Below are 23,026 nucleotides of genomic sequence, written 5' to 3' on the forward strand. Positions count from 1 at the left end.
TATGTTTTGTATAGGTAATACTGAGTGGATTGACAGGATATTGCTGCTGAGATATCTCTGGGCAGTCTGTCTTTTACAAACCTCTTTGTCTTTTTCAAACATTGATGCCTTATCTGTTCTGAGAACTCATATGTGATATTTTTGGCATGCTTGTCCATTTAGGTTGTATGTAACTTTCAGTTTTCCTAAAACTCTATCATGGATGTTCATTTCAGTTTCTCTAAGATCCATGCAAGACCCATGTTCACTTGGGGCATATGACACACTTCTTCTGTAAGGCTAGCCTTACCATGTCACATCTTAGGTCTTGGAGGGAGTTATGAAAATTGTCTTAGTTCTTCCTCACTTTAGCATCCATTTACTCTCTTCCACATACTATGTTTTATTTTCCCAAAGACCATGAAGTGATCAAATACCAGCTCCCCAAGGAACTTTTTTCAGTTTAATTAGAAAAGAACAGTACTCAGTTCCTTTACTGTTCTTCTGGAAGTAATTTCTAGCTCCTGTACCCATCTTCTTCCTCTGTTCCAGTAAATTATCTTTTGTCCTGTATTGTCAATCAGACTTCTAGCCCTATCTTACTATGTCACATACCTGGATTATAGTCATTGCAGTAATGGAATTTGACAATAAATCTAGTTTGCAGACCTATGGCAACTGGGGTTAAGGTATGGCAGCATGACTTAGGAATTATTGATGTTTTTTCCTGGTCTACATGATTAAATGGTGATGCTTTTCTCAGTGGGGCACTTACCATAGAAGGGTAACTATTGTTTCACAGACTGTCAATAATAGTATATATGAAGAAAGTCAAAAGCCTTGACTCCTGATTGCAGCTATGACTGAGGAACTGGTACAAGACTAACCCTTCTGCCATAACAAATCCCCTGCCACAGAAAGGAAACAACAAAATTACATGAAACAACTGCTTTTAGATATTGGACAACAGGCCATGAAGGACTGCACTGTCTGAGAGAAGAAAAATACACTAGATAACTGTTATTAGTGCTGGGTTTTCTGGTTAGAGGCAATTACTGGGCAAGGTGCAGAGAGGTGAAACCCAGACAGAGCATGGCAGCCTTGCTGAGATGATGAGACAGATATTAGAGTTTGGAGAGGCTCAAACAGCTGAAATTTATGGGCAGGAGACCAAAGAGGAGAGAGCTAAGCAGGGAAAGAACTCCAGAAATCTGCATAGGTTCCTTTTGAGTATTTGATTACTAATCTGCACAAATATAGGGTGAGACTCCACAAGACCAAAGAACAATTACCAGGGAAAGAATAATTACTGGGAAGCTATAAGCTGAACAAGTATCAGAATTTCACAGGACTGAACAACTAGGGTGGAAAGACCCTGTGGAACACTCAGACAATTCATTAGAGATTGCCAAAAGGCCATACCGCTTTTTAGTTTTAGTCCTAAGAAGAAGGGCTAAAAGTAGTCTTCTAGTAAAATCTATTCTAGACCCTTCTTAACAAGGTTGAAAAGGAAGTTTCAAAATAAACAATGCAATTCAACATGTCCTATATATATATATAGATATCAAAAGTTACTAGACATGAAAAAAAAAAACAAAAAACCCATGAAAATGTGACCCATAACCAGGTTTGAAAAATCCATTCATAGAAACAGTTCTAGAAACAGGCAAAATTAATGGACTTGGACTTTTAAAGAGCTATTTTAAATATGTATGCAAATTGAGGCCGGGCACGGTGGCTCACGCTTGTAATCCCAGCACTTTGGGAGGCCAAGGCTGGCAGATCATGAAGTCAAGAGATCGAGACCATCCTGGCCAACGTGGTGAAACCCCGTCTCTACTAAAAATACAAAAATTAGCTGGGCGTGGTGGCGCACGCCTGTAGTTCCAGCTAATCGGGAGGCTGAGGCAGGAGAATCACTTGAACCTGGGAGAGGGAGGTTGCAGTGAGCCAAGATCACGCCACTGCACTCCAGCTTGGCAGCAGAGCAAGACTCCGTCTCAAACAAACAAACAAACAAACTAAAAAAAAAAAGCAGAGTAGGAATGGAGATGGAAGAAAGGAAAAATAACTTAGGTATTTATTTATTTATTTTTTTCCTGTCGGTTTCTGCCTTGGAATAAATTCTGGTGCAAGTGCAATGAAGGAAGAGAGTAGAGGTAAATTGCTTCTCCCCGTCTTCCTCTGATGAGTCTAGTCTCTGTGTCTTACACTTTCTCCCTGGAGCTCTAGTAGGCTTGCCGAGGTTTACCATGCTGTGGCAACTTGAAAAAAATGAATCAGAAAATGCATAAGTGATGCTTTAGAACAGTGAATACCTGCTGGACAACCCTGGGACTCTGTGGAGTCCAAGAGGCATGGAAAAAAGCAGTGAATGTTTCTCTGTGTCCACAAGAAAGAAAGGGCATAGACTATAGGTGAGAAAGTGGAACTAAACAGACTTGGGGGAGACTTATTCGCTTCCTTAGCCAGGATGAGGAAACCCCTGGGGAAGATGCGAGAAGATCAGAAGAAAATGCTGCCATGTCTCAGTAGATTATCAACACAGTGGGGAGACATGATCTCCAAGGACACCAGCTCCTAAGAATGAGACTGGTTAAAATTCAAAGTACACAACTCTTCTATCAGGATGGCATGGTGGCATTTATTAAGACTCCCAGCTCAGCAACAACTAGGGAAGAGGAAGAGGGCAAAAAGAAAGCAATCTTAAATAGTGCTAAGTGCACTATTTATTTTGGTACGTCTCAGTTTGTTTCATTTTGGTACATCTCAGTTTGTTTCTTGTTAAACAGGCTAAAATAAAATGATATCCTGCTCCCCAATTGCTCTTCTAAACATGTAGCTTTAGATTCATTACTGAAGAAGTTTAGAAATGTACTTATTTCTGTAGAGAAACATGAAACCAGTCAACAAATTTGTGCGAAGCTAATGCACTTTGTGTAGGTAAGCAATTTACAAAGTAATATGTAGGTATGTTATTGAAAGGAAAAGTTAAAAATAAATAAATAAATAAAAGCATCATAGACAGCTAAAAAGAAATGATCTTCTCTATCATTTTAAAGATGTGATGATTAAATACTTGCATACTTCACTTTGTCTTATCAGCACATATGCAGCTACATTAAAAATCTCCATCTACCCTATCAGTGTGATCTGAGAGAACAGAATACTATGTCTACTTGGTTAAAGCTTTTCTTCTCTAAACATCAGGATGATTTAAGGAAAATACACATCTAAGCTCAGTTCTAGTAGTTCCTTGCCACTCACTTGGAAAAATTCACTGTGAGTTGCAAGTTCATGTAGTAGTATACCTGGTTAAAATACAGCAGCTCTACCATTGTTACCTCATCATACTATAATTTCTTTGGGACATGAACTTACATTTATACAATATTTTATTATAAAATGCTGTCTAATTTAGGGTCACTTCGATTTTTTTTTTTTTTTTTTTTGACAGAGTCTCACTCTGTTGCCCAGGCTTGAGTGCAGTGGCATGATCTTGGCTCACTGCAACCTCTGCCTCCCGAGTTCAAGTGATTCTCCAGCCTCAGCCTTCTGAGTAGCTGGGACTACAGGCCTGCGCCGCCACACCTGGCTAACGTTTTATATTTTTAGTAGAGATGGGGTTTCACCATACAGTCCAGGTTGGTCTCGAGCTCCTAACCTCGTGATCCGCCTGCCTTGGCCTCCCAAAGTACTGGGATTACAGGCGTGAGCCACAGTGCCTGGCCATGGGTTTCATTGGTTCTTAATGCCTAAAATAACTTGTACATTTCCAGCTTTAAATTTCTGTGACTATGTGATCTTTAGTTTTCATAACCTTTTGTTTTGGGAAAGAAGTTACACTTCCTTTTCAGACTAATATAGCCCAAAGTGTCATTTATTTTATAACTAACATCAAATTGACTCATTAATTCACCCTCCTGTGCCAATAGAAGGAGTTTGGGAAGAAAATATAACTAACAACAAAAATATAAATGGCTTTCTTTTTTCAAGGATTAGCAGGCTAAACAGAATGCTTATGTTGTGGAAAGTGCTTATGAAATCAAGAAAGGCAATAGAAATATTTAATAACACAAATCAAATTATTGCATATGGCAAGTTTTTATATATATATATATAAATGTATATATATAAACATTTGTTTCATGTCTTTATTGGCATAAAATGTGGAAATTAGAAGGTAGACGTTGTCACCATATTTTTAAATGCTACTTAGCCTAAACTGGTAGGTTCTTATATTCCTGAACATCATGACACTTGACAGCTAAGAAGAGAATCAGATTCCAAATACGGTACTGGGGCTTTAGTGGTTATTTGTTGTTTTTTGGTTGCCTAGTATCTATTTTTCCTAGTTTTGGTAATAGTACCCAAGGGCTCACCCTTCCTCCACTCTCTGTCATTGGGCTGTGGTTGGCCTGTAGCACTGAATCTAAAGACAGGCCAGTCATCTTGCTTAATACTTACGATTAAATCGATTGGCTTAGGAATGGGCAGGTGACTTGATTTAGGACAACAGTAGTCAAGCCCAGGATCTCTGATTAAAGTGTTGAAAGGACCTTTTAAAATTTTATTAGTTTAATTTAAATTATTATTTATTATTTTTTTGGAATGTCAAGCTGAAATTACTATCAGATATCTTGCCACCACATGGAGGCTTTGAGTGAAGTCTACATGGAGGCGAACAGAGCTGACAGATGGAAAGATACTGAATCCCAGCAACATCCTTTGAGATGCTGGATCAGCTGAGCTGGGCTTGAAGATAGAGCTACTCCTGTACTTTTAAGGTACATAAGTCAATGAATTCCCTTGTTTGCTTGGATTAGCTTGATTTTATTTTCTGTTACCTGTAGCAAGAGTACTACTACCTTGAATATTTCCCACTTGCTCTCCAGATTCACTCTCTACTTTTTTTTTTTTTTCCCAACCTTCTCTGTGCCCGGGGACTTACCTATAAGGATTGTATCAAAGAACACATTTGCCCTCTGGCTTCTGATTGTGTTCAGCCAGTGGGAATCTCCCTAGAGAGGGAGGTCAGAACATATATACTCTAGGGGCTCTCCCTGCTATATCACAATAGGGTGAATGGTTCCTCTTTTAAAGGCTATTGATCCTGTCAATTGCCCTTTCCTCTCCAGGTTTAGTAGCCATCTTCTCCCTGTACACATCAGATCCAGGGGAGTTATACCTTCTTACAGTTGCAAGCTCTGGAATAAAACAGTATCCCTAACTGGTTTCCCTTAGCCCTTCCATATTTCTGCAAATAGTGCCTCTATTAAATTCTTCTCAATTACACAGTTTGAGTGAGCTGTCTCTTTGTACCAGGAGCCAGAGTGATACATACTCCATTCATTTTGGTATTCAAAATAAGTGGAAAATGCAGTATTTTTAAAAGACAAAATCATATTAGCCATTTGAACAATTTATTGCTTGATAGTGAATACCCAATTTAGTATCACGATAAGATTTTAGAATTTTTGCAATACATGGAATTTTAGGAAGTCTGTGGTGCAGGGAACTGAAGGCTGTTGCCATCTACATGAGTGGGGACTTATTCTAAGATTTTAGATTATTTTCTAGACTACCACTCACAGAAACTACCTTTTAGTGCAACCACGGTGGAACCCTGCATTTTTCTTATCCATAGTATCTCTAGGTAAGCATCACTGTGCTCTTATAAATTTATATTTTCACTTCTCCAGGTCTTAGAAAGAGGACTGCTTGATTTTTTTGTGAATAAATGAATAAAAGAAATAATTTTAAGATGCACACTGAAATCTATGCTCAGTGAATTTACATCTCATGATTTATTAGAACAAACTTTCCATAGGTCTTTTGTAGTTCAGAAGGACACAGCAACAAGTATGTTAATTTCAAATTTATTCACTGAAGCAAGTTTTGAAGAAGTCAACTAGGTATCATGTAATTACCCTGTATATTTTAGGTATTAAGATTAATTTAAGATGATTTATCACTCTGTTTACCATGTTAGGCTTTTCTTCAATTAGTCTAAATTGATGAGTCCTGATGAGCTTTTTTAGTGATATACTATTTAAAAGATTAACTACATTGAACATATGTAATGGATTAATAGCAGTGTCTATTCAATATTAGCTTGAGGCTATGGAGTATATTCAATAGTCAACATGAAGCAAAATATTATTTATGCTTTGAATGGAGAATACTTTACTAAACCAGTCAAGAAACCTTCTCATCTGGCTTTCCCTGGTTCTTCACTTGCAGTACTATTTTATATTGGACAACAGTTCAAACTAGTAATAAATATGTGATTGCCATATTCTTCTGAACCACAATATCTACTAATGTTGCTAATCAAACAAAATATTTGGATTGCCCCAACCTAAGAAAAAAAAATTTAGGCCATAATGTTGCTAGGTGTATCCTGTCATATGTGTAGCATGCTTCCTTTCAATCCATTTCAACAACAAGCTTAAAAAATATGTGCCAGTCTTCAGGGAAATATAATAGATAAAACAGCTAAGAATATAAGTGTTATAATTAACATTACATAAGAGTTCTGTAATAGGAATTAGAGATTCAGTTTATGCAAGTCAAAAGGTGGTAATAAGTAGCATATTTTCATCTTCCAAATAAAGGAAAAGCTCAAACTTTACAAACATGGTAGGGTTTTTATTTTCTCCAGAGTCATAAGTCAGTGAATAGATAGATAGATGATTCTTATAGTGTAGAATTCTGCTAGGCACCTTTGTTGATTCAAGAGCACAAAGAAATATGATTCCTGCTTTTAAGGACAGTGAAATGAACTATTAACACAAGTCCTCTAGTAATCCAGCCCTCTGAAATGTTATGGCTTCTTATACTGCCTTGTGTTAATAGTTCACTTCTCTTAAATTAGATTACACTTGATGAACCAATATTGACACATTATTATTAACAAAAGTCTGTAGTTTACATTAGGATTCACTCTTTATATTATAAAGTTCTGAGTTTAGAGAAATGTATAATATCATGTGTTCACCATTACAGTATCATACAAAATAGTTTCATCACCCCCCAAATCTCCAATGTCCCACCATCCCTCCATTCCTCCCCTAAGCCTGGAAACCACTCATCTTTTTCCTGTCCTCATAGTTTTACCTTTTCCAGGATGTCATATAGTTGGAATCAAATAGTATGTAGCTTTTATAGACTGCCTTCTTTCACTTAGCAATATACAGTTAAGTTTCCCCCATGTCTTTTGTGGCTTGATAGCTCATTTATCTTTTTAAAAATCACTGAATAATAGTATATTGTCTGATGTGCCACAGTGTGTTTATCCATTCACTTATTGAAGGATATCTTGGTTGCTTCCAGAAAGCACAGTGCTGAGTGATGAGTGCTGTAAGAAAGATATGCAGGGTGTTAAAATGAAGAATGAGTTTAGCATTTAGAGGAGGCTTCACAGAGAAGGTGACACAAGCTGAGTCTTGAAGGATTAGTAGGAGTAGAAAGGTATACTAGGGCAGGGGTCAGGGGAACAGTGGACTATAGGTAGAGGAGAAAGAATACAGAGATGTGAGACAGCATGGCACATGTAAGGCACTGCAGAAACCCAATATGGCTGTTTCATAATGCAGGTTGGGGCTGGGCTGGAGGAGGCATAAGAGACTATCCTAGAAGGACTTTGTATACTAAAGAGTTTAGATTTATTCTGGATAAATGGAGAGCTGTGGAAGGATTTTAAAGGGAAGAGTGATTTAAAAAATAACAACGTGGCTAATAGAAAATTTGAAATTACATATGTGTTCACATTATATTTCTATTGGTCAGTTTCTATTTGGATATCCTGTCATCAGTTTGAAAATTCCATGTCTAAAATGAAATGTTTCATTTTGCTCTCAAAACCAATTCTTCTCTTTTCTATTTCTGCTGGTGGTGTCATAACCTATCTTCCCATTGCCTCATTACCCTAAAATCTGGCTCTACTAAAACATACCAATAGCCTCCTAATAAATATGGAACACTTCATGAATTTGCATGTTCTCCTTGCACAGGGACCATGCTAATCTTCTCTGTATCATTCCAATTTTAGTATATGTGCTGACAAAGCAAGCACCTAATTTTTTTGTGATCCTCATTTTCACTGGTCTTTTTTTCCTACTGCTTCATGCAACTGAATCTCTACTTTCTTGATTATCTTCCTCCTTTGACTTCTGTAACTCTGAGCTACTACAGTTCCTATCCAGTTTCTCTGATTACCTTTCCTCTCCTTTCTTTCACTGGCTTCTCTTCTTCTTCATACCTTAGAGATCTAGCCACATGCTCTGCTTTGTTTCCCTTCCCTCCTCTTCAGATATCTCATCTATTATAATGACATAATCATTGCATAAATGAAAATGATCACATTACCATCTCCAGTCTCAACCCTTCTTTTTAGCTGCACTATTGCATCTGCAGTTTTCTGCCAGATGTTTCTATTTGGACATCCTGTCATCAGTTTGGAAATTCTATATCTAAAATGAAATGCATCATCTTGCTCTCAAAACCAGTTTTTTTTTCTTTTCTGTCTCTGCTTGTGGTATCACGATTCTCTTTATCACTCAGCTTGAAATCTCTGATTTAAGTTGAACTCTTACCTTTCTCCCTAGCCTCTCCCATTCCTCCAGTCATGAAAACCTGTAGGCTCTTCCCTCCTAATGTCCCTTGTATCCATTCCCTTTCTCTGGTCCCATGGATAGGTATCCTCACATGCTACACAGTCAGCTGCTGCTTTCTGAACTCAGGGTACCTGGGAATATGAATGGATAAGAAACACCAAGGTATGGGGTGGGGAGTGAGAATGGCAATTCCTTAGATAAATGCTCCAAAGTGATTTATTCGCAGTATATTTTGAAGTTGCTGACAGAACATAAATGAAACTAGTGATTTAAAAAAGAGCTGTTCTTATATAGTTATGGTCAGAGATGACATTCTTTATTTGGAGGTAAAGAGTTAAATGTAGATATACAGGCAGGAAAAAAAAAAAAACAGCATGAAAGCACAGTATGTACATTAGAAGAGCTGAAGAGAAATGAGCCTTATCATGCAAACCAGATTGACTTTGAAACATATTGAAGTCATAATATTCTGAAATTCTTATTGTAGGATACATATTGAGATTGTCAGAAAGGCTATGTGACCACTGGGGCTTTTGCAGCACTGACAACATTTTTACCTATTTTGTTGCTTTGGCTTTTGAACTCTCTTCCCTCCCTTCTTTCTTTCTTTTTTTTAATGGAAAAGTGGTTCCTGAAGAGACAAAAACCACTCCACGCATTCTTTAATTGCTTGACACCTTTCATATGTTATGGCCACAAGGCACTCTATAATTCTCAAAGATATGAGACAGAAAACTGCAAAAAAGCAAAGTGTAAGGGTCTTTGGGTAGCCTTAGATAGAAGTTACTTAGGCAATTCAAATGAAATGAAAACACTGTATAATACAAAGTTGTATTTGAGTTTGGGCAGGCTGGTCAGAGATGACAATGCAAAGAGACTGTGTGCCCTGTTTTTGTTCCTACCATGACATACTAGTGATGCATGACACAGTATGCAGGTCCTTCACGTTCTCCAAAAACCCTTAAGACAGATTGTTATTTTTAGTGTATTTCCCAATAAAAACTTTTGCTTCTTTGTTGTGTAAGTCTCTGACATCATTCTGATGTTATTTATCTTAGTTAAAGAATCAGTGAGTACAAAACTGGGCTTGGGCAAGGATGTGTTACCATTTTTATTTTGATGTACCCAGTCTCATGTTTCTGCCCTCCAATCAGACTCCCATTACTCTTATGGTTTTTCATCTTTTCATGCATTTTTAAGGGAAAATATTTTTTATACTTGTATCATTCACTTATGTTTTAGTTTACTGACCCTCAAACTTGTGTATGCATAAGTGTAACTGGAGGAGCTAATGTAAAATGCAGGTTACAAGTCCCTAGTTCTACAGATGCCAATTCAGTAGGTCTGGGAGAGGATTTTTTACTAGGTTCTCTAGTTATTGTGATGCAGTATGCTGCAAGAACATACTGTGAACAACACAGGTATAGTGAATTTGAGAAAATTTCTTCTAATTCCTAAGTTATTGTGTGCATATTATTTCCTGTTTTTCATTTTGGAACACAAGTTTTATGTCCCTGCACATAGAATTTCAGATGACAAATGGTGTGGGAAATATTGAGGAACAGAGTAAGTAGAAGCCTATGTGGTATGTGAAGGTGATGCCAATTTAAACAAAAGTTTAAAGTATTAAAATGGTGTTGAAATCCATTTCCTCTAGATGGATTTTTTTTTATTAAATGCCTTAAGTAGAAATTATTTATATAACCAATCAGTGAAACAGCGAGGCTAGGATGAGCCAAGTGAAGAGATGGGCAGGATCCTATGTTTACTTGCTCATTCATTTTTCCATTATTTTTGAGGAAAAAAAAGTATTACTGACATTGATCAAGAAAGGCCCCCCTTTTTATTGTGGTAAAATGTGCATAAAAAATTTACCATTTTAACCATTTTAAGTATACAGTTTATGGCCTTGAGTATATTGACATGGCTGTACAACCATCATTTGCAGAACTTTTTCATCTCCTCCAACTGAAACCCTAGACCCATTAAACACTAACTCCCCATTCCTCCCTTTTCCCAGCCCCTGGCAACCACCAGTCTACTTTCTGTCTCTATGAATTTGACAACATTAGGTACCTCATATAAATGAAATCATACAGTATTTGTCCTTTTGTTGCTGACTTATTTTCACTTCACAAAATGTCTTCAAGGTTCATCTAGGTTGTGTGTGTTGGAATTTCCTTCTTTTTTAAGGCTGGCTAATAATATGTCATTGTAGGTATGCACAATATTTTGTTTATCCATCTATTGATGGACACTTGGGTTGCATCCCTCTTTCACTATTGTGAATAATGATGCTGTGAACATTGATGTACTATTCGAGTGAGAAAGCCCCTTTTCTAATTTAGAAAAAAAACCCTAAAAGGTCATTTCTGTGCTTTTTAGATACATAAAATTTCTACATCCTCAGCCACCTACTCATAAAGTAGGTATAATGCTACAGCTTGCTTGCAGAACACACAAATCCCTAGGTTGTAGGTCTGCTGCATTATTATTTATTTATCTGTTCTGACACAAATAACATACTTGCTCAACAGACGGTGAAGTCTGCAAGTAAAATACCATTTGAAAATCGGAGTTCAGTTTTGCCAGCCAGTGACCTGGAACCAATCCATATGTAATAGTACCACAGCATACATAATACAGACATATAAGAGAAAAATAAAAATACAGCAGAGATCATTAAACCTATAGCAGACTTGTTTTTAGCTCAGTTCTTTCTGCTCTTGCAAGAAAGAAAGGAAGGAAGTTTCATCAGTGATGCAAAAGCAAAATGATTATTAGGTAAATGTGTTTTCAAAAAAAGAAGTAAGTATAGGCAGAAAGAAGACAAAAAGAGCCAGAGCCTTTGCTAGATCATTGGGTTGAAGAGAGAGGCCTAGCTATGTATGAGAGAATGTTGCTTTGGAGTGTCTCCCATGGAGGTTTTCCTGACTCCCCTCATTTGTGTTAGTGTACTGGGAAGACCCTATGAATAGCTCCTATAACACTTCTCTCCTTAGTTTGAAAGGAAAAGAAGCACTCTTCTGGTCTTCCTGGAATTTATACTCTGGTTATGGAGAAGTAGAGAAGTGAAACAGCTCAGTAAAAGCAAACAACCAAGAAATAAGATATATGAGCGACAGAGACAATGATGCTTTAGAGAAAAGGGGAATTGATATAGACTGATATATTTGGAAGGCAACTCAGGAAGAAGTTGGATGGGGGAGGGTTTGATTTGGAATTGAAAAAACAGACAGGCTCCGGATCAGTGGAGAGGCGGAAAGCTTCTCTGAGAGATGTTATGTTGTAGAAGCTATGCTAAAGACAGAAGGCAAGACTTGAGCAGGCTTTTTGTGTGTGTGTGTGGTGGGGTGGGTGTGTGGGGGATGGAAGGGATATACTAGAATGTTCCTCTAAAATAAGGAAAATACAAAAACAGTTTTAATTCAAGCAGCACTTCCTTTTCCAAACACTTGCACACTTATAACACACACATACACAAGCTTCCTTTCCTTAAGTTTTTTTCTTGCGATAACTAGACATCACAGCTTGACAAGATTATCTCTTTTCAAAGAGTTATTACAGACTCAGGAACAATTTAGCCACCTCTTTCAACTCTGCACATTGGGCCAACCTATGCAAAACTTGCAGATTAAATTCTGAGTACATATCAGAGTAGCAGATTGGGGTTTGGCAGAACTGGGTCATTAGATTCATTGATAACTTTGTGCAGAAGATGCCAAAAGACTAAAGAACATAAAGGGTTTCAGGAATCTTTATGTCTGATGAACTTGTGGGTAGTTTTGCAGTTTTCCTCTTATCTCCAAATCAGCAATTCTAAAGAGCAGCTTGTGTAATGTGCACAATAAATAGTCACTAAAGAGCAATTAGAACAAATAACCATGGAACATTCAATGAACAGGGAGTTAATACATTTCCCTGAAGTAATTAACATTCCCTTTCCTTGTTTTGTTTAAATTTTGTTTTTACCTAAATTACCTTAATGCTGCCCTTAGTGAAACAGTTTAAAATTAGAGTTGCTGGAATTGGATCTTTCTTGATTAAGTGCTAGAAATACTGAGGTTAATTAGATCAAATCTGTATCTGGAGCTGTTGAGTACAGATCAGTGGTCCTGACGTTTTCCACGGAAGCCTTTCTCCTATCTCACAGTAGGCCCAGATTTTAAGACACAAAGTTCTGCACCATTACCCCTGGAGCTCCCTTTTGTACATGCATGTCTGTAAAAACAAAATACACAGAGACCTAATGATTTGGAAGCATTATCTTGGGACTCCTGTCTTCTCACATTTTGCCTTAGAAACGGCTACACAAGTTGCATCACCTTATGTGAGCTGAGGTAAGGCTTAGCAGAAATGTTCCAAAAGTATAGCCTTGTGGTAAAGAAGAACCAATTTATAAAAACCAAATGTCCATGGACCCCTGAATCAAAGGGTGTCAACTGAGATATGCCTCTGTCATCACCATTTCTTGCAAATTCAATGGCTGTCAAACTTCTGCCTATTTTCCAGTGGAATAAGAACTTGAAGGTTACAATAAAGATCTCTGTTAACTGCTCCTACTCCTCCCACATCCCAGGAGTAAATTTTATCTGGCTGTTTTAGCAATGGAAATATGAATAACTCAGAAACATATTTCATACTTTTCTTAAAGACCAGTGTAGAATTATAGACTCAAATACTGCTGGTACAAACATTCATCATTATAAGCAATAGGATAATCAAATAATTACCAATAAACTAGATTGATAATATTGAACCTAAGTGAAAACCTCTTTTTAAAATTGTTTTATTTTTTATTTTTAAATTATTTTTGTTTGTTTTTATTTTTTATTTTATTTTATTTTTTTTGAGATGGGGTCTCACAGTCTCGTCCAGGCTGGAGTAAAGTGGCGTGATCTCAGCTCACTGCAAGCTCTGCCTCCCAGGTTCACGCCATTCTCCTGCCTTAGCCTCCTGAGGAGCTAGGATTACAGGCACCCGCCACCACGCCCGGCTAATTTTTTTGTATTTTTAATAGAGACGGGGTTTCACCATGTTAGCCAGGATGGTCTCAATCTCCTGATCTCACGATCCACCTGCCTCGACCTCCCAAAGTGCTGGGATTACAGGCGTGAGCCACCGCGCCCAGCCTGTTTGTTTGTTTTTGAGACAGAGTCTCACTCTGTGCCCCCGGCTTGAGTGCAGTGGTGTGATCTTGGCTCACTACAACCTCCCGGGCTCAAGTGATTCTCCTGCCTCAGCCTCTCAAGTAGCTGGGACTACAGGCACCTGCCATCACGCCCGGCTAATTTTGTATTTTTGGTAGAGGTGGGGTTTCACCATGATGGCCAGGGCAGTCTTGAACTCCTGACCTCAAATGATCCACCCACCTCAGCCTCCCAAAGTGCTGGGATTACAGGCGTGAGCCACAGTGCCCAGCCATGAAAACTTCTATATAATAACTTCTGTATAATTAAATAGTAAGAATTGCAGCAGTCAACACCAGAAGTAATTCATTCATTCGTTCTTTTAGCCCACAAGTATAGACGTGTATATGTATATATATATGCACACAGACATATATACATTTGCATAATGTACAAGACATGCTATGGGCTGGGTTCATATTGGTGAAAAAACAGACGTGGTTACTGACCTTATGAAGCGTAGTCTACTGAGACCAACAGACTTTAAACAATTTAATTAATTACAACTATGGTAAGTGATGTGGAATAAAAGTATAGTATGTTATGGTTATGATGGTATATAATGTCTTTGAAGTAATGTAGGGAATATAATATGTAATCTTTGTACTGTTAAAACTAAACAGGCTCAGAGGTGGAGAAAAATCCTAATTTTAAATTGGTTTTAGTTTGTTATAGTCAAATTTAAGTAGTGCTTAGTAAACCATTTAGTTTTATTAAGCATTATTAGATTACTAATAAGTAGTTTATAGTACATAAAGATAAGTATATAGCACTTGGCTCATTAATGAATCCTTAATGACCAAAGAAATAATTCACAATTTTGAATCAGATCCTACCACAGGGAACCTTGCAGCTCTCAGGAGGCCAAATATTATAGTTTAAGAGTTGTCACCTTAGACCAAGGATGACCTGTATGAGCAAGCAATAACAGGCCCCTGGGCTGTTACTGTATGGCTTGTGAGATAAGAATAATTCTCACATTTTAAAACGTCAAAAAATAAATAAAAAGAAAGCTTTTTTTGTGACATGTGAAACATATGAAATTCAAATTTCAGTGTCCATAAGTAAAAGTTTATTGTAACACAGCCATACCCATTTGTTTGTGTGTTAGCTATGCTGCTTTTGTGCTACAATAGCGGAGCTTTGTGGTTGCTACAAAGATCTTATGATCTGCAAAGCCTTAAATATTTACTCTCTGGCCCTTTACAGAAAAAGTTGACTGACCCCTGACCTGGATTATAGCACTTTAAAAGACCCCCTTTTTGCAACACTACCAGTCCCCAACTTTAAAAGCTTTTTGTATTAGAGTTTTCCAGAGAAACAGAACCAATAGGGTGTGTGTGTGTGTGTGTGTGTGTGTGTGTGTGTGTGTAGGGAGACAGAGGTTTATTTTAAGGAATTGGCTCACATGATTGTGGAGGCTGGCAAGTCCAAAGTCTGAAGGGCAGATTGGCAAGATGGAGACACCCAGGGACGAGTTGATGTTTCAACTCAAGTCCAAAGGCAGTAGGGAGGCTGAGTTCCCTCTTCCTTGTGAGATATGAGTCGTTTTTTCCTCTTGAGGCCTTTAAATGGTTGGATGAGGTACACTCACATTACGGAGGGTAATCTGCTTTACTTATTTAAATGTTAATCTTATCTAAAAAAATACCTTTACAGCAACATCTAGAGTGGTGTTTGTCCAAATATCTGAGTACCATGGCCTAACCAAGTTAACAGACAGAATTAACCGTCACATTTTCTTAACAGATACTAGAAATATGATCCCCAGAGTATTAAACAAAACTCTTATTTATAAGTGTCTAATGATTGGGATGGATGAAGACAGTGAGCCCAACAATAATCAATTGGTGTGGGGCAAAATTAGTTAAGGATTTTTTTTTTTTTAAAACATGGTATGCTAATTCATAAAAGGGAAAACTTGGCTGCATATACCGTCAATCAGTTGCAGCAAACAATATGGTTCTGAACCAAGCAGAGATTTTAGCAGAGGCGTTAACTCAGTGATCTGAATTTCCTTAGAGTTTTTTTCCTTGACGATCAGAAGACAAGGAGAAAACGAGCTTTCCTCCAGGCTTCAGGAGGTGTAACCTCAGACTTTGTCCATCTAGCAAAAGTAGGGACTTGCTGCTTTCTTCTGGATGCTCCCAGACCTCTGGTTATTGGCCACATGAGCCTGGGGATTCGGTGTGGGGAGGAAATCTACTTGAGCTTCCATACTGTCTCTGAGGGTTGACCTCTAAGGGGAGCTTCCATCCTTTCTGACTAGAGGCCTCTTAGAGAATTCCTTTGGTTTTACCACTCAATGGATGGGCCATTGTCTCAGTGCATCCACTTTCTCCTGTGAGCCTTAATTATAATACTACAATTTGTATTTTGAAGTTTTATGCCATAAAAGAAGCAGTAATCCAACTAGCTTCATAGCCCATCCTCTGGAATTCCCTTTTCAGCTTTTTCTCTTGGCAGCCCCACTTCTCACTCTACTGTTCATCTCCTCTGAGTCCTTTCCAAGGGAGTGCTGCAAAGTGAGATTGCCGTTAGGTCTATGGATATCTCGACCCAAGAACAGATGCCAACTCTTTCTGTTCCTCCTTCGGTTTCAAGCCGCACCCACCCATAGGCCCAGTCCTACCCTCAAAACCTCCAGGTTTAAAATTTATTTTATTCTGTTTCATCAGACCATCAAGGCACATTTCTACAACATCAAATTTTGGTGTAGTTTAGACATTTAGCTAGCATTTATTAAGTGCCTAGGATTTTTCAGGCACTTTATTTTTATTTGAATCTTATGGCAACCAGCAGGTTAAACATTACTAAATTATTTTACCAATAAAGAAACTTAAGTTCTGTGAGGTTAAAAATATTTTTCAAAATTACATAGCATGTAAGTGGGAGGCCCAAGATAGTGAGCTCAGGCTTGTTTAAATCCAATGTCTGTGTTCTTTCTATTGTTATACAGTATCTGAGAGATCAGCTTCAGCTTTTGAGTTCCCGGTTAGATAATGCCTTATAGGACTAGCTAGCACAACTTATTGATATGCAAAGCCACTATCTATGCAATTTTGTCAGCTGTATGTTTTTTTGGTACTTAGAGTGGAATATGGCAGATGTCAGGAAGCAACAGGCATCTGCTGTAGCCAGAAATCGGCACCCACATAAACATCAGTTGCCTAAACGTTTTCTTTAATATATCCTGATATTTCCTCAGAAGTACACCATCTGCTCATGGAATAGATAACCTGAAAAAGTCTGACGCAGTTTTTCTTATCTCTTTTCTTATAATGCATTACTTTGGTTCTTATGCATACCTAATCCAATCCTGTACAGAAGCACAAAATATCTGCCAGCTTACCCACATAAAATGGATTAAACATGAGAAGAAAAATAGGTAGAGATTAAGAGCTCAGCCTCTGCTCTTTGACAGACAGTATTTGAAACACTTAGCACAGTGACGAACCTATAGGAAAACTCAATAAATGCTAGATATTTTTATTGGTATCTTTTTTTTACTTGCAGAACTTTCTCCCTTACTGTGAGTGGACTAATGATAATAATGAAGTCAGTTTAATTGATCTTTTATTTTGCCTTATGTAGCATGTAAAGTTAAAAAATCAAACTAAGTTTTCCATTCATTTGTTTATTAAGAATACTTATTGTGCATCAAATATCTTTCTTTCTTCCCTTCCCTTCCCTCCCTCCCTTTCTTTCTTTCTTTCTTTGACGGAGTCTTGCTCTGTCACCCAGGTTGGAGGGCAGTGGCACGATCTTGGCTTGCTGCAACCTCCGCCTCCCGAGTTCAAATGATTCTCCTGCCTCAGCCTCCTGAGTAGCTGGGATTACAGGCACACGCCACCACACCCAGCTAATTCTTTTTTGTATTTTTAGTAGAGATGGGGTTTCACCATGTTGGTCAGGCTGGTCTTGAACTCCTGTCCTTGTGATACACCTGCCTCAGCCTCCCAAAGTGCTGGTGTCAAATATTTTTCTAGTTGCCAGGAAGAAAATGTTGAGCAAAAAGAGAAGGTCCCTGTGTTCAGGGCCTTAGAGTCTAGTGTGAAAAAGAGAGAGAAAGCAAATGACCACACACATACATGTGTACTTACAGAGAGAGGGGAGTGAGAAGAAGTAGGGTAGAGGTTTCTGTTGGTAGTGGGGAATTTGACTTCATATATGACATGTGAGTTGAGATCCATAAGATGAGTGGGATCTCACTAAGGGAAGATAAGTGAAAGGTAAGTTATTCTAGAGGAAATGACATGTTCATTGCTCCTTCTTTCTCTTCCTTTCCTCCTTCCTCAGTTCCTCAAAGCTCATGACAGCACCAAGGGTAATGCACTGTATGTCTCTTCCAGGTGTTAAAAATACTAAAAATCTTTCATTACTGGTTGGTAAAGAGTTTCTGCAGCAAAATCTTTGAGTGGGTCCTCCCTAGTCTTCCCTCCGCCTTGGCTGCCCTAGACCCTTTCCCAGAACCCAGCAGAGCTCCCCATAATCAGCAACTAAATGGTTGATGCCTGCTGCAGAAGAGGCTCTCGGGACCTAATTCCTCATTCAGGCTGGAGTCTGCTCTGCTAGATTGGTGCTGGTGCCATATTAGTTGTGAAATATTTCGAATGTCACTCATTGATACAATATCCACAGTTTCTCTATTTCATCTCCTGGGAGAGGTATGAAGAAGTGATAAATTACCTACCTAAATCAGTCTCAAGAGTTATTTGCTCGTCCTTTAATTTTTTAAATTTGCTTATAGTTTTTAGTTTATTATCTATAACCTTTGAAGCTAACAGCAGAGAAACTATCTTGCCCTTTGCATGAATTACTAAGTGTCTCACTTTCATTCCTTGGTTCATTGTGATTCTATTTTACTTTTGTGTTACTTATTTTAATGACAGAGTCACAGAAATTTTACTCTATCCTTCAAATATAGTTTAAAATGTATAGATTTAATCACAGTAGAAGGTAAGCAAGAGAGCACAAATTCCAATCTATTTCTAGAGGATTAAATTCACAGTTCTGGTTAGCAAAGAAGAAGACTATTGCTTTTCATACTGCTTTGAAAATTGAGAGCTAACTGTTGTGGTTGAACTGAGATATCAGCCAGTGTAGAAAATTTTAGTTTTATTATTGCCTGTACATATGGATGTCAAATCTTAGATGTTGCAGTGGGATATTTAATAAAAAGAAAAATGGGTTACATCCACTATATTGTCCTTTAACTCACTAAATTTTCCTTATTTCTGTAGACGTCTAAGTGAGGAATGGATGCTTTTAGCATGTGAACAGAATCTTCTAAAGCCCTTTCCTGAATGATCACTGGAAATAAGGGCTTGTTTTTCAGTTTCTCTGTGTTAGCTGTGTTTAATCTATTTGATTTTTCTTTATGAAGAAGTCAGGTTCGTGGAAGCAGCAGCCTTACCTTTCCATACATTATGTATGCACGCCACCTAATTTGGCACAGGTTTTAACAATACACAGTATCAGTAATTATTCCAAAGTTTCCATCTGAGCTAACAAACTTCAGTCTTAGCCAGCAGCTTCTCACTTTTAATGATGAATAGTCAATACCTACAGAATATAAAAGACTACTGCACAGGTTGTGTTTGTTACTTAACGGAAATTCTCAGGGAATCTTAGAAAGTTTTCAGAGGTTGTGATGAGCAGAGGAAGCAGGGGGCAGCTTTCATTTCTACATCTCCACATGGCAGGGGATTTTAATACAGTAATTATCTTAGTGTTTAATGCTAATGAGTTAACTCTCATCTAACAGATATATAGCAGTTATATTTTGGTAGGAAAGAATACAGAACATCACCACAGAAGTTCAAAGACTTCAGGAAGTTTTATTTAGATAGCAAAATATATTCCATGACAAAAACAAAGTGAATAATGAGAAATGAAAAAATGTGTCTACCTCAAAGGAAAGAGAAAACAGCAAAGCCTCCTCACACCATCACCAGGAAAAGAGAAAATGAGAGAGGAGTGCTACTGCAGGTGGGGCATTTACCTCCATAATAAAGGTGCTGTTATGGGCCACTAATTCCAGGCAATCTACCCTAACATAGATGAGTGGTGAAGTCTATTCAGAATCTTGACAGGGCCAGGTCCTGTGAATATCATGGTATCAAAAAATGATGGAGCTTGGAATTGGAGGAATTAATTCATTTGGTTAATAGTTATTGAGCATTTACTATTATAGCTGCCACTATACAAGCACTGAAGGTAAAGCAATTAAAAAGGTACCCTAGGTCTGTATCCTCAAGGTTATCATCAAATAAATTTTGAATGTAATTTCAGGTAACTGCAAATGCTATGAAGAGAAATGAAGTCCGAGGTGTGGGGATTGTGAGTGAAGGGCTGAGTTGTTTTAGTGAGGGTAGTCAGGAATTGCTGTTTGTGGAAGAGACACTTAGTCAGGGGCCTGAATGATATGAAGGTGTGAAATGTATAAATGTCTTTGGGAAGAACATTCCAGGCAGATAGAAATGCCAGTTCACGGGACCTGAGGTGGGGGTGAGTTCACATATTTGAAGAACAGCCAGAAAGAGAGTGGAGTAAGTTAGGAAGGGTGGGTAAGGATGAGATGAGAGAGGTAGTCAGGCTACATCATGTAGTATTTTATTCCAAATTTGACGGGAAGTCACTGAAGGTTTTGAGTAGGGCGAGGGGTGATGTGATCTACTCCATGTTTTAGAAATGATTACTCAGTATGCTATAAGGAGATGAGACTATAGAAGAGTAAGTAGAAAAGCAGGAAAGCCAATAGGGAGGCAATTGCAATATTCCTGGTGATGATGAAAATGGACATGCACTAAGTGGTAGCAGTAGAGTGGTGAGAAATGGTTGGATTCTGGATTTATTTTGATGGCAAACCTAATAAGACCTGCTAATGGGCTATGGGGTGAAAGAAAGGCAAACATCAATAATGATTCTTTGATTTTTAGCTTGAGCACCTTGGTGAATATTGGCAACTTACTACTATAAACTGGGAAACAAGCCTTAGGAAAGATGCTGTTATCAGAAGTTATCCACTTTACCTCAAAAGACCAGCAAGGTCTCTTAATCTCTGTCATGACCAGCTACCTAAATCTGTCAGGTTACCCATCGCCAGAGGGTCATAGCTCTGGAGTCAGACTGGTTTCAAATCCTAGCTCTGCCATTTACTATATGTGTAACATTAACAAGTTACTAACCTGTCTGTGACTCAGTATACTAATCTGGAAAGTGGGGATGAAAACAATGGTGCTTGCCTCATTTAGTTTGTGTGGCAGTTATTGTATGAGTTTACATATAGCTCTTCAACAGTGTGGCATATGGTTATTGTTCTCTAAGTTAGCTGTTATCACACAGACTTTTCTGTCCATAAGCCATTCTTATGTCTTAGACCCTATTATTGCTAATAATTGGAGTACAGTCTATATGGAGTTCTGGAGGCTTCATTTAAATGCAGGAATTTTTTAGGCTATTCAATTCAATGATTTCAACTTGTTGAAAAAATTGTTTTTGACAGATGTGTAATCTAGGCCACAGGGAAGTTAAGTGAGTTGACAGAGGTCCCAGAATTAATTAGTGGCTGAGCTGGAATGCCTACTTGGATCATTTTCACTGTATTTTTACATCTCTACCTTTCTTTTAATTTGAATTTCTTGACTTTTCTGTATCCTATCAAATTTCATATCTCTTATTGATAAAGTCACTTAAAGATTTTTGAATGTCATTGGTCATTAATAGTGTCTATCACACATAAATCATATTTGACAATTTTTGAGTCATATAGGCTCATAAATGTATAAACCCACTGGATATTACATTTGTGTTGTGTTTTGTTTTTAGCAATAACAAGCAAGATTCAGAAGTCCAACAAGTAAGATATTGATTTCAGTAAGAGAGAACTAGTAAGCAAGCTATTTGAGAAATACACTCTTGTAAGAATATTGTTTCATGAAGTCTTGAGCAACTTGGGAAATAGTAAGTAAGGGGAGCAAAATGAGGGAATCACTGTGCAGGGAAAAAGAAAGTACTTACTAGGCATGAGTTCCTCTCATAGATTCTAGTCCAAATATTAACTAGTTGTGCCATGTCAAAGAAGTCATTCCACCTCCCTGTTCCTTAGTGTTTTGCATGTAAAATGAGAGGAGGGAGCCAGATGATATTAGGATCTGTGCCATCACTAGACCGCTAAGGTAAGGCTTAAGTGATCTTGTCACCATTTTACATTTTGTTCATTGAGTCTTATTCAAAGGATTCATATGTAGAACCATTTGAAAAATATTGGCTAAAGATAGCTTAGGAGTTGAAGGAAAGTGTTAAAAATAGAATCAAATAAATGGATTTTCTCTGAGCAAAAGGCAGTCATCAGTTTCACAGACTCTGAGGACTGGTATAAGGAGTGAGCAGCAGGGTGATTTTAAGAGCTCTTCTTGGGAAATTTCGTGACTATCAGACTCAACATTAGTCTATCCTTGCTGTGTCCTGCCCTGACCTTGTATGCTATTTGTGGTTATGCCTCTAAAGTCTGGCATTTTCCTCCCAAGCCCAGACTAATACTTTATTTGCCTGCACAGGTCTATGAAGTGCACTGCTGTCAGACTCCCTCTAAGAACAATTCAACTGCTCATGAAGCGGGGGGCCTTAACTATTTACTTCTTTTGGAAGCCTCCATCTGGCCCATCTATCTTTATTCTCCCAGGATCCCAGGTACATTGTGATTATTGTACTTTCTTTTGCTGACCAAAGTCAGTTTTATCTCTCAGTCTGCTCATTAGATGGGGCCATCTAGTCCCTGGACGCTGTCATCCCTGCTGGAACTTCTGAACCCATTCTGACAGCAGGGTCCCAAAGTTTTATTTATCTTCTCCATAGTTCTGGGTCTACAGGGGTTGGATCATTCACCAACACTTCCCAGCACTGTTTCTAAAAGCCTACTTCTTCGTCATGGGCTATCTGGTGACAGGCGTGGTCTATTTGTTCATTCTATTTTCAGAAATGAGCTGAAAGTCACTGGGGCTATACTAAGGAACTTCGGGTACTATCCCTTAACACTCTTACCATCCATTCAGTTCCACTGACCCTCATGGAAGCAGTCAGTTACTATGGCTTATTTAAATAGACAGATGGGGGGCAGGGGTTGGTATATTGTCAGTAGTAGAATTAGAATCTCTGATCCACAGAATACTGTTCTTTTATTAAAGATGTCCTATAGAAGTTTGAAGTGATATAAAGCTCATTTATCCAACAGATTTA

The 23,026-nt window shown here is 38.0% G+C and overlaps 1 non-coding gene across 1 annotated transcript; it reads right to left on the reverse strand.

Annotated features, from left to right (window-relative positions):
- Positions 1-7,949: 7,949 nt before the first annotated feature.
- On the reverse strand, positions 7,950-8,056 carry LOC112619804. The gene has a single exon (XR_003118307.1). It is a non-coding gene; the product is annotated as a U6 spliceosomal RNA (small nuclear RNA).
- Positions 8,057-23,026: the final 14,970 nt, after the last annotated feature.

The sequence above is a fragment of the Theropithecus gelada genome, chromosome 2, assembly GCF_003255815.1.
Source record: "Theropithecus gelada isolate Dixy chromosome 2, Tgel_1.0, whole genome shotgun sequence".
NCBI classification, from domain to species: Eukaryota; Metazoa; Chordata; class Mammalia; order Primates; family Cercopithecidae; genus Theropithecus; species Theropithecus gelada.